Source organism: Thermobia domestica, chromosome 2 (genome assembly GCF_964235325.1).
Source record: "Thermobia domestica chromosome 2, izTheDome1.hap1.1, whole genome shotgun sequence".
NCBI lineage: Eukaryota > Metazoa > Arthropoda > Insecta > Zygentoma > Lepismatidae > Thermobia > Thermobia domestica.
The window spans coordinates 117,012,129-117,023,378 of record NC_137455.1 but is presented as its reverse complement, the minus strand read 5'-3'; positions in this window follow the sequence as shown (position 1 = coordinate 117,023,378).

The following is an 11,250-nucleotide window of genomic DNA, read 5'->3' as shown; positions in this document are numbered from 1 at the left end:
AGAACCTCTGGTCCTTCTGGGCTGAGTTCAATTTGAGGATCAAGAAAAAGTCCTGGGAAGACAAATCTGGGCAGTAGGGTAGGTGTTTGAGTGACACAACTACCCTGTTAGCCAGGAACTGCTGCGTTAGAAAGGCAGTGTGTGTCCGGGTATTTTCGTGGAGCATTGTTTAGTCGCCTTGCTTGGCGTACTGGGGGCATACCCGCTTGATCTGCTGCAGGAGACGTTTTAATATTTCCACGTACATAGTGTTCACGTAATACGCTTTTTTCGATTACTTATGGAAATACTCGCAGGCCTGGTACTTGAACCTCTGACGGACGCCAACCAATATTGCCCATTATGTTATTATCTCAAAGTTCTCACGTTTGAATTAATCACTTCTTCTTCTACACTGTGACCAGTGAACTGTGAATTAACGTATTCTTTCAACATTTAATTTACATATCCTTACAGGTTGCTTAAATCAGATTGCATTTTAAAATGAATTGCCAATGTTTTCGTCTCATGTATTCGAATTTTTTCTGTGTGCCGCGGTCTATGCGTTTGTGTGGATGTAAACGAGGATTTTGTGATGATACATCCGAACCCTTATGCTCAATTCATTGTCGAGACCCAAGAACGACCAGAGAGGAGTTCTGTAATTCCTTTTTAGAGATGTTCTTCAATGTCTTAACCAGGTAAGCTACGCTGTTTTGAAAGTATTCGTTGGTTGGACAAGAGCAGATCCAGAAAGCGGATGCAGAATAGATAGCACCCGAAATAGTAACACGAATCTAGACCGTTGATGCTCTAATATTTATAAGATTAATCCTGTAATATACTATTTCTTTTCCAGCCCGGTTTCAAGATCGGAGGTCTGTCATTCTGATCACAAACGAAATCCTTTTTCTCTAGCCACAGGGCTAGAACCTCCGAAGACTAAAATAGAATGTCGTTAAACTACCGGAGGATTGAGTTGAGTTGATTTTGAGTTTAACGTAGCAGCGAAGCGATATGAGACGTGGACCTACTGATTAACGTGGAATCCGAACCACATGAGCTCCCACCGGGAACCGAACCCGGGTCTCCCACGCCAAAGGCTTCCCCAGGATTGTCTATGTCAGATCTCCTCTACCAATTCACTCCGACTTATTCCATTAACTCCGACTAACTCCCTGTTTCCGAGTTGACCTAGATTTTAAAAGACCCAAGTTTTTTTAATGGTGTTGCTGACCCTAGCCACGTACTGACAGGCATTTGAGGTCAGAGATGGTTGGATAATCGATAAGGGAGCTCTGCGGGGCTTCTGACCCGTTCCTACTATTACCACTCCTCCTCCTCCTACTACTACTACTTATCTGCACAATAGTAAGTAAATCACTTTTTAGAGTATAATTTTCATCTTATTTTAATGAAAAAAATGTTATGATGTTTTTAAAAATATCTTTCCTTGGGCTGGGTTTGAACCCACCCCAAAAGCACTTTTCCGTTATTAGCAAGTAGCGCTAGCAAGCTCGGCCACGATTTCTGTTATATGAATGCTACGTGGCAAGAAACGGATAACGCCAATCAATTAGAACCGTGTATATCGTTCTTAGTTCTGGGAGCATTACTATCCTGAGCTAGTCGTAAGATAACGGAATGCGACCGCAGCAATCATTTAAAAGGATTTTATTGCTTCAAGGAACAAATGTGCTGAACGTTGTCCCTAGTGAAACATCAATATGCTTTAATGCAGTGAGTGATAAACAAGCTAGAGCCTTTCTATTTGAACTGTGGCCCCCCTGGCGCTGCAGTCAATATGTGCTTTCCCGTACCTCCCTCAAAAGAGGAGGGAGAAGTTGTTGCGGCCGAGATCTTTCAATTGTTAGATGCGGAAGCGTTGCCAAAATGAATTATTTCACGAACTTCCCTGTCCTCTATCTTGTTAGCCATTCTAAGCAGCCTACGATCTTCCCTCATCAAGACCAAACGATTGAATGACAAATTGGCAACACAGGTAAGATCATTCACTTCTTTTCCGTAAGCAAACGGAGAATTTCCTCCATCAGAGGGCGGCGGGGTGAGAGGGCGGCGAAGGTGGGGCCGAAGTATAGTTCGCATACTTTCCGAGGGCATAGATGAGATAGACAGGCTCTATTTAACTAGCTATTTTTAAAATAGCCCTTAAGTGTAGAACCCTTAAACTCTTATGCACGAGTATTACGCTTACGTAATCCATTCTCACACCACATCACAGTGTTACCAAATAACTCATCGTAATTTTTGGTGAGGAATCTAATTTTATTCCATTTTCTTTAAACGGCAAGTATTCTCAACATGTACTTCATGTGCACTTGATAGGATGGTCTCGTGTTAGGAGCCAATTTATATAACCGTTACCAGGTTATATAAGTAATTTTTGGACTCTGTATATTTTTGAAGGACAGAAACCATTATTCTGTCATTTCCAAAAGTATTTCAGGTCTCAAAGTTACGTGAGCCACCCCGTGTGAGTATGTGTGTGTGTGGGTGGGGTGGGGCCTACAAATAGTTCAAATCCGCTAGTTTTGTAGCTCAACCTCGCTACTTTATAATCTTCAGATCTGGCAACATTGATGCACTAATTTGATTTTTGAGGATGCAGTGTTGCCAGACCTACTGATTTCGCACGAGATGTCCTGTTTTTTCTACGTTCTATTGATCTGCTGTGAAAGAAATAAAAAGTGAACAATCTCCTGCTTTTTCCTTACTTCGAGAAGTTACAGTAATATATTATTATTAATATTGAATTTTCATTTTTTCTTACATAAAAAGAGGAAATTTCTCTGTATCCATACACAAAGCTCTGTAGTGCAAATAGTTATAGTTTTGATGTATATAATATGAATACAAGGATACAACTGTACGTCATCTTCTATATGCATGATGGTTGGTGATCATGTGTAAGATTTACGAGTAAGTGTTGTTTAGATTGGGACTTGGGTTGGAAGCAGGGTAAAAGTGAGCGGTATGCCGGGGGACGTCGTTACCCAACTTCCAAAAATATCTATGGCGTCCCCCACTTCGTAAAAAATTACAGTAAATAAACATAGCCAAGGAGGATGGCCTACGGCCTATCATGCGTCATCCTACTATTTCAGAACCACTTTTACCCTGGTTGGAAGAGTAGCTTAGATCACTTTTCCACGATCGTCAGCTCCAGGGAGTAATCTACTCCCCCAACACCCCCTAACCCCCCAAATTTCTTTACACACACCCCTGGATGGAAAAGGAATACTCCCCCAAATCCAATTGTATCAATCAGTATCATATAGGTTATTTTTATCACATCAAGTTAAAAAAGGTTTAGCGTTTAGGAAAGGCAATCAATGAATAATTTTCTTATGAAAGATATTCAGAGCCAATAACGTAGGCAGGAAGGAGCTGGAGCAGAGATTAAGAGATCAAATAATATTACAACAATTAACGTTAACAACAAGGTTAGAATATTAAAATAATGAAATTGCAACAATGTACAGTATTAATTACTAAACGAATGTGATTTCAGCATGGGACGAGGGAGTTTTTTCCCCAATGAATATTTTTAAAAAAATCACCCACTAAAACTTGCTGGGGGTGAATAAATTGAAATAATGGCAGAATTTTGCAAAATAATTACAATAATTCGTATGTAATCAATTCATATGTAATTACTGGGTAAAATAGTGGTGGTTAATTCCTAATACAGTGAAACCTCTCTTAATGGGCATCTGTTAATAGTGGACAACTTCATAAGACGACAAACTTTCTTATTCTTCCACGCCATAAATATGTGTGGTATGGTGTTATGAGAGAGAACTCTTCCTTTTAGGGATACCTCATTTACGGACAAACAATCGTGTTCCACCGATGTCCGTTTTGAGAGGTTTCACTGTGTTACTTAGTTTAATAATAATAATAATAAATGCTCAAATGTGTGAACTTCCTATATTGAACCTACCACTGCGAGAAGCTGATAATTTTATTATTATTATTATTATTATTATTATTATTATTATTATTATTATTATTAGTAGTAGTAGTAGTAGTAGTAGTAGTAGTAGTAGTAGTAGTATTTGCTCTTCTTTCTTCCCTCCACTTCCTTGTCATTATTTCGCACCCTGGAAGCACTTTCTCCGGAAGTATTTTGAATTACAGTATTATTTAGTATTTTAATTCCGAATCATTTCTTTACTAACGCCATCCTCCTCAGAATAACATACAGCACAAGTTATAATAATTATATGTAGTTGTACATACTATTCAGGCTGTACAATAGGGTCTATCGAGAAAACTTTTTTTTTTTTCGAAATCATGTTATCCTTAGTGTTCATTTTTTTGTTTTTTGTTTTGCCGAGTATAAGAAATATTAAATCGACGCTTCAATTTTAAAGTTGCGAAATTTAAAAAAAATGAAAAATCGAAAATTTTTTTAAAGTTAAATACTGCACTTATTACCTTACACTGTATTATCCTTAGTAATAATCATAATAAGTATACCTCAAGTTTTCAGATGCCACAGAAAGGAGAAAATCGATAAACTTTATAATATTGTGTACGAAGTGTGATAACGTCCTACCGCTATGGAAAAATTGACTCATCAACAAGATAATGCACCATATCACAAGGCCAGGAGTGTGATTGAGTGGTTCGAGAAACACAATGGCGAGTTCTAATTGATGTGCTGGCCCACTAACTCGCCGGGTCTGAACCAGTGATGTGCCGTAAACTATAATTTTACGTCCACGCGATTGTCTACTGTAATCTATACGTAATCTACATTACATCTTTTCCCGTGTAGACTATGTAGACAACCACTATCAAATGTAAGGAAGAATTTCGTTGCTCGTTTGTTCATATTTCCTCATTCAGTTGTTCCGTGTGCGTGGGTTTTCTCGGGGTTCTCCCGTTTCCTCCCACTTTCTTCATTCCACCATTTCACTTATTTCTCATTACCACCGTCTCCTTTAGCCTAACCGGCATAAACGTGGGACGTTAAACTTAAAGATTTCATTTTATTTTCATTCAGTTGTTTTGCTTCGGTGCAGGCCCTTAGCCAGCCCGAAAATGTAGGGTGGGGCCGGTGGAAGTTAGGAGGGGCCCGATCCAAAAATGTTAGTTCATCCCATATTATAGTTCATTTGCAAACCTACCCTGAAAATTTTAGAGGAGGCCAGTAAAAATTTAGGGGGGCGGGCCTCCCTAGACCCCCTGGATACGGGCTTGCTTCGGTGCAGCGAAAGATTAGGGAAACGACTAACATATAAAAAGTAGAGGGAATTATCTAATCTGTATGTTTACTCTGCTCTGCACATACCACTTTCTTAGATTTTCCACTTCGAGCACTGCTTATATAATGAAACTTACAAAACTTATTCTCATCTGTGGGCTTTCAGTCTTGAAGCTGCTGTATTTGCCAATTTTTTCTTGCATATTTTACAAAATGCGTAATATTTTTCATTTTACTTCATCACGACGAAACTAAGTATTCGAAAGTTACTATTCGCTGGTCTAGGCATTTTATTTTGTACGCAATTTCGCAAGGTAACAACAAAAGAAAGCTCCTTTATTGTCCACGACGCCATATTAAATTACGTGTTGTTGACATATTCTACATAGTCTACGTTGTTTACATTGTCTACGCATAGTTGACACGTAAACGTAAACTATCGTTTTTTACGCGTAGACGCACATCTCTGGTCTGAACCAATCGAACACATTTCAGATGTGATTGAACGTGACTTCAGAGAGCATCGCCTCCTTCCCCGCAATTTACGGGAATTAGGTGACATGTGTGTACAGATGTGTCAACTCCATCCAGCGAACTACAAGGCCTCATGCTTCCCTGTCAAGATACGTCGCCGCTGTTGTCAGTGCCAAAAGTGGACATACAGATTATTAGGTAGTTTGCCGTAATGTTCTGGCTAATCATATTTACACAAAGCAATATCAAATAAGGTATCTCTGATAACTATTATAGGGGGAGAACGTTGCCACACATCTTATCAAATACGTATTATATAGGTTTCTATCCGTTTTTTCCTCACGAGAGAAAGAAACTGCGGCAGCTAAAAAACTTGAAGTATTCTTTTTTTATTTTACAATATATTTATAAAATAATTATTACTAAGGATAACACGGTATAAGGTAATAAGTATTAACTTATTGTTTTTTTTTAATCTACGATTTTATTTGTTTTCGATTTCCAAGGCAATGACGGCAACTCAAAAGTTAAGGCGCCTCGGTATACTGTAAAAGAAAGCGTGAATAGAATTTGAAGACGTTCTTATATTTCTAAAAATTTGGATTCATTCCTGTTTAATTTTCCTTTAATTTGAATATTTGATTGTGCCATAAAGCCTATATTCAAGGTAACATTAGGAGTATGTTTGACGACAGTGTTTTGCTTAACTTATTTCAAATTATTTCCTGCAATGATGAGTTCATTTTAGATCAATGTAACCCTTGAGTATCACACTATGGCCTACGGAAATGTTTTACTCTCTTCATACATATTGTTTAATACTCCAAGCTCTAAGTGAGTGCCAAATTATGGTGGTGCAGTGACTACAATCGGATAAGCACTAGAAAAGGAAGGGGGCGTTAGACGCAGACTCGAACCTTGCTTGGCCCAAGCATTCTGAGTCCGGTAGCCAGCCCCAAAATGTAGATGGGCCCGGCCGAAGTTAGGGGGGGCCGATCTAACTATATTATAGTTCATCACCATATTATAGTTCATTTGCAAGCCTACCGTGAAAATTTTAGGGGGGCAGCGAAAATTTAGGGGGCCTAGACCCCCCTGGGTACGGGCCTGTCCTGGAGCTATGCTTATTACCACTAAATAAATGCTCTGATAGTGCCTTGAATATATGCCTTGCTCATGGATTCGAATCCAAAAGTATCTCTCTAGATATAATCCAAAAATTAAAAAGAAAAAGTATGAAGTGTGATTTATTATGAAATCTTCGTCGCTAAATAAAAGACAGTTCTTACAACTACGTCTTCAAAGTTTTCTCTGTCAAGAATCTTCAACACAACAGAAAAGACAAGGGACTTTTTTTTTCATATTTTCGTAAGAGCATATCCAAAGTAGATCTAAAAGAAGAATCTGATGGACCTTCTTCAAAGACTATGATGAAATCTTCACTAACTGAAGACAGTGTTCTTAAACCAATTCCCCCACTCCCACCTGCACCTACCAAGAACGTTGAAAATCAGTGCGTTAAGGAGGGCAATATTGTGTTGTCCACTCCTTCAACTTCGGGACAAACTGTGAGGAATCTTTCATGTTACGACAAATTTCCTTGCCTAAAGAGAACATCCGACGGTTATATATGTGAAATTTGTAGTAAATACAGTGTGTTAAGATCTGGTCCCTGGATTACAGAAAAAATATCGTTGTCAGCAAGCAAAAAAAAATTTCAGGGAAGGTGCAGAAGCATGCTAACAGCAGAAATCATATGGTTACTGTCTCAGCTTCAGGCTGCATGAAGTCTGGAAGGAACAAGGAAGTAAATGTAGCGGAGCAGATTGTAATCCACGCGAATCGACAGGATGAAACAAGCCAATTAATAAGAAAGGACCTGTTTAAATTAGCATATTTCATGTTCTCATCTGAAATACCACACACACATAACTGGAGACCTCTCGATTCAGCTGTTGCACAAACTGACCATAGCGGTTTGATTCAACAGTTCATACCGGCAGCACCTCAAAATGCACACCATTTGTCTCGAGTTGCTATCACAGATATACTTGAAACATTTGGTGATGCTATAAATTCCATCCAGAAAGATCATTTCTTTAGTACGAAAGAGTTTTCTGTTATGGCAGATGAATGCACAGACGAGCTGTTCTTAGCACATGCATTCGCCATATAAAGGATAATGACATAGTAGAAACATTTATTTCAGCTATCCCTATGAAATGAACACTCGCGGCTGATATAAGTGAAAACTTTGATTTCACAAGTAAAAAAGGTAGGATTAAACCCGAAAAATATGGTAGCAGCATCTTTTGATGGAGCAGCCAATTTTAGTGGAAAACATTCTGGGGTGCAAGCATTGTTAAAGAAAGAATCCCCAAATTTACTCTTCGTACATTGTCGTGCTCACCTGCTACAACTGTGCCTAATAAATGCATGTGAGGGAATACCTGAAATTAAAAGAAGTATTTCTTCTTTGAACGAACTTTTTAGTTATGTACGGCTTCAAGTGCTCAAAGATGTGCAGATTACTTTGGGAACTGTGCCTCAAAAATTGGTACAGCCCACCCCAACTAGGTGTCTATCATATGAAGGAAGCATAGAGGTTGTTTGCAAGCATTTCTCAGCAATATACATTGCTCTGGAACCAGGGATGAATTCAGTGGGTAGCCCGGGGAGGAATGTCCTCCCGAAGAAAATTAATTCCCCCCCGGAGAAACTCCCAAAATTTTAGTCACAAAATGTAGAAATTACTTCACTCAATTATTTGCTTTTCTTTCCTTGCACGTGCAGACGAAATCCGATCTCTCTCAATATACATATAAATGACGCAGACCCATTCTATATAAATGTTAAACATGTAACATCTAAGATAGAATATCAAATAGTCAATAAAACCTGTATTTTTTACGCTATGACCGAGTTTGGCAGAACGTGAAATTGTCAACTGTTGAAGAAAGGTTTGTATTTTAGTAGGTACTATACTCTCGCCCTATATTATATATTAGTAGGTAGCACTAGCACAGATTGAGATAGGAAAGGAAAGATATGCTTGATTTAGAATCAGAAGTGTGAGAAAGAATGATAACTTTTTGTTAAGATATTCTTATGTATGTTTGTTTTAGGACAAAAAATATTTGAGTTAATTTAAATCTTTTTAAAAACTTCTACATTAGTAACAAACAGTAACTACTGAATATAGGAAATAATAATAATAATAATAAAATAGCTACTGTAAATAGCAGTTAAAGTTTAGTCTAAAATATTTTTGCCAGTCTTTATTTAATGTTTCAGATAAAATTAGGTTTTGTTTTAAAATTATAATCTCACATTGAATATTTATCAGCAATTAGTCTTAATATTAGATAAGATGTGCATGTGAATGGAATTGTTAAATATGTTGCTTTCTTGCAAAAATACAGAAAAACACCCCTCCCCCGAGTAGTTCAAATTCCCTCCCGGGTGAAAATGTCTGAATTCAACACTCTGGAACACATTTACATGGACGATGGCGACTTTTCGTCTAGAGCTGGTGGACTTCTACTACGCTTTAAAATGCCATCTACCGCATTCCTTTTACACCTGCTCTCTGCAATGTCGAAACCCCTTGCTCATTTGAACAAGGTATTGCAGCAGGGATCACCAACATTATGACACATTGAACCATGTTGAAGCTGTTCGTGAACACATAAATGCAATCCCAATAAAAGACATTGTAGACTAGGCGAACAGTGCAATCCGTTCCACGGAACAGGCTGGCTTCAGATTCAAGGGTGACGAAGATATGCTTCGTGACAAATTGGAGGCTACAGGTCAGAAATATAAGAAAAAAATGGTTGAAAACATGAGGACTCGATTTTCAGATAACTTCGTGCAAGTTGCAAAATTTCACGAAGCGCTAAAAGAAAAACAATTGAAACCCAATTTCAGAGATATTTATACAATGTATAGTATTTGTGAAGACGACTGCCTGTGTGAAGTTGCCCCCCCAAAAGTTTGGGCTACACGAGATATTTATTGGGCCAGAAAGTACATCATTTGGGCTGTTTGGGCTAGCAACTTTTAGCGTTTGGGCTACTCTGGAAACAAAGTTACAGCCTCACAAAGTTTGGGGGCCAACTTCACGTTAGCCCCCCAAGTGTTTGGGCCAGACGAGATTTTTATTGGGCTGGGTAGTACTTCGTTTGGGCTAATTGGGTCAGCAACTTTTACCGTTTGGGCTATTATAGTTTCCGAAATATGGGCTATTAAACTTTTTGAAAAATGATTTTCCTGCTTGTTTTGTCGGGGCCAACTTCACTAATATGATATTTCTGACAAACATGTTTATTGGAATTTACAGTACTTTGTGTCGACTAGCAATTTAGGAAGTTTCAAGATTTGGGCTGTTTTCGAAACAGAATTAGAGCTTCACAAAGTTTGGGGGGCCAACTTCACATTAACCCCCAAGTGATTGGGCCAGTCGAGATTTTTATTGGGCTGGATAGTACTTCGTTTGGTCTGAATGGGTCAGCAACTTTTAGCGTTTGGGCTATTACAGTTTCCGAAATGTGGGCTATTAAACTTTTTGAAAAGTGATTTTCCTGCTTCTTTTGTGGGGGCCAACTTCACTAATATGATATTTCTGACAAACGTGTTTATTGGAATTTACAGTACTTTGTGTCGACTAGCAATTTAGGAAGTTTCAAGATTTGGGCTGTTTTCGAAAGAGGATTAGAGCTTCACAAAGTTTGGGGGCCAACTTCACATTAGCCCCCAAGTGATTGGACCAGACGAGATTTTTATTGGGCTGGATAGTACTTCGTTTGGGCTGATTGGGTCAGCAACTTTTAGCGTTTGGGCTATTATAGTTTCCGAAATATGGGCTATTAAACTTTTTGAAAAGTGATTTTCCTGCTTTTTGCTGGGGCCAACTTCACTAATATGATATTTCTGACAAACGTGTTTATTGGAATTTACAGTACTTTGTGTCGACTAGCAATTTAGGAAGTTTCAAGATTTGGGCTGTTTTCGAAACAGGATTAAAGCTTCACCAAGTTTGGGAGGCCAACTTCACATTAGCCCCCAAGTGATTGGGCCAGACGAGATTTTTATTGGGCTGGATAGTACTTCGTTTGGTTTGTTTGGGTCACCAACTTTTAGCGTTTGGGCTATTATAAGTTTCCGAAATGTGGGCTATTAAACTTTTTGAAAAGTGATTTTCCTGCTTCTTTTGTCGGGGCCAACTTCACTAATATGATATTTCTGACAAACATGTTTATTGGAATTTATAGTACTTTGTATCGGCTAGCAATTTAGGATGTTTCAAGATTTGGGATGTTTTCGAAACAGAATTAGAGCTTCACACAGTTTGGGGGGCCAACTTCACATTAGCCCTCATGTGATTGGGCCAGACGAGATTTTTATTGGGCTGGATAGTACTTCGTTTGGTCTGAATGGGTCAGCAACTTTTAGCGTTTGGGCTATTATAGTTTCCGAAATATGGGCTATTAAACTTTTTGAAAAGTGATTTTTCTGCTTCTTTTGACGGGGCCAACTTCACTAATATGATATTTCTGACAAAC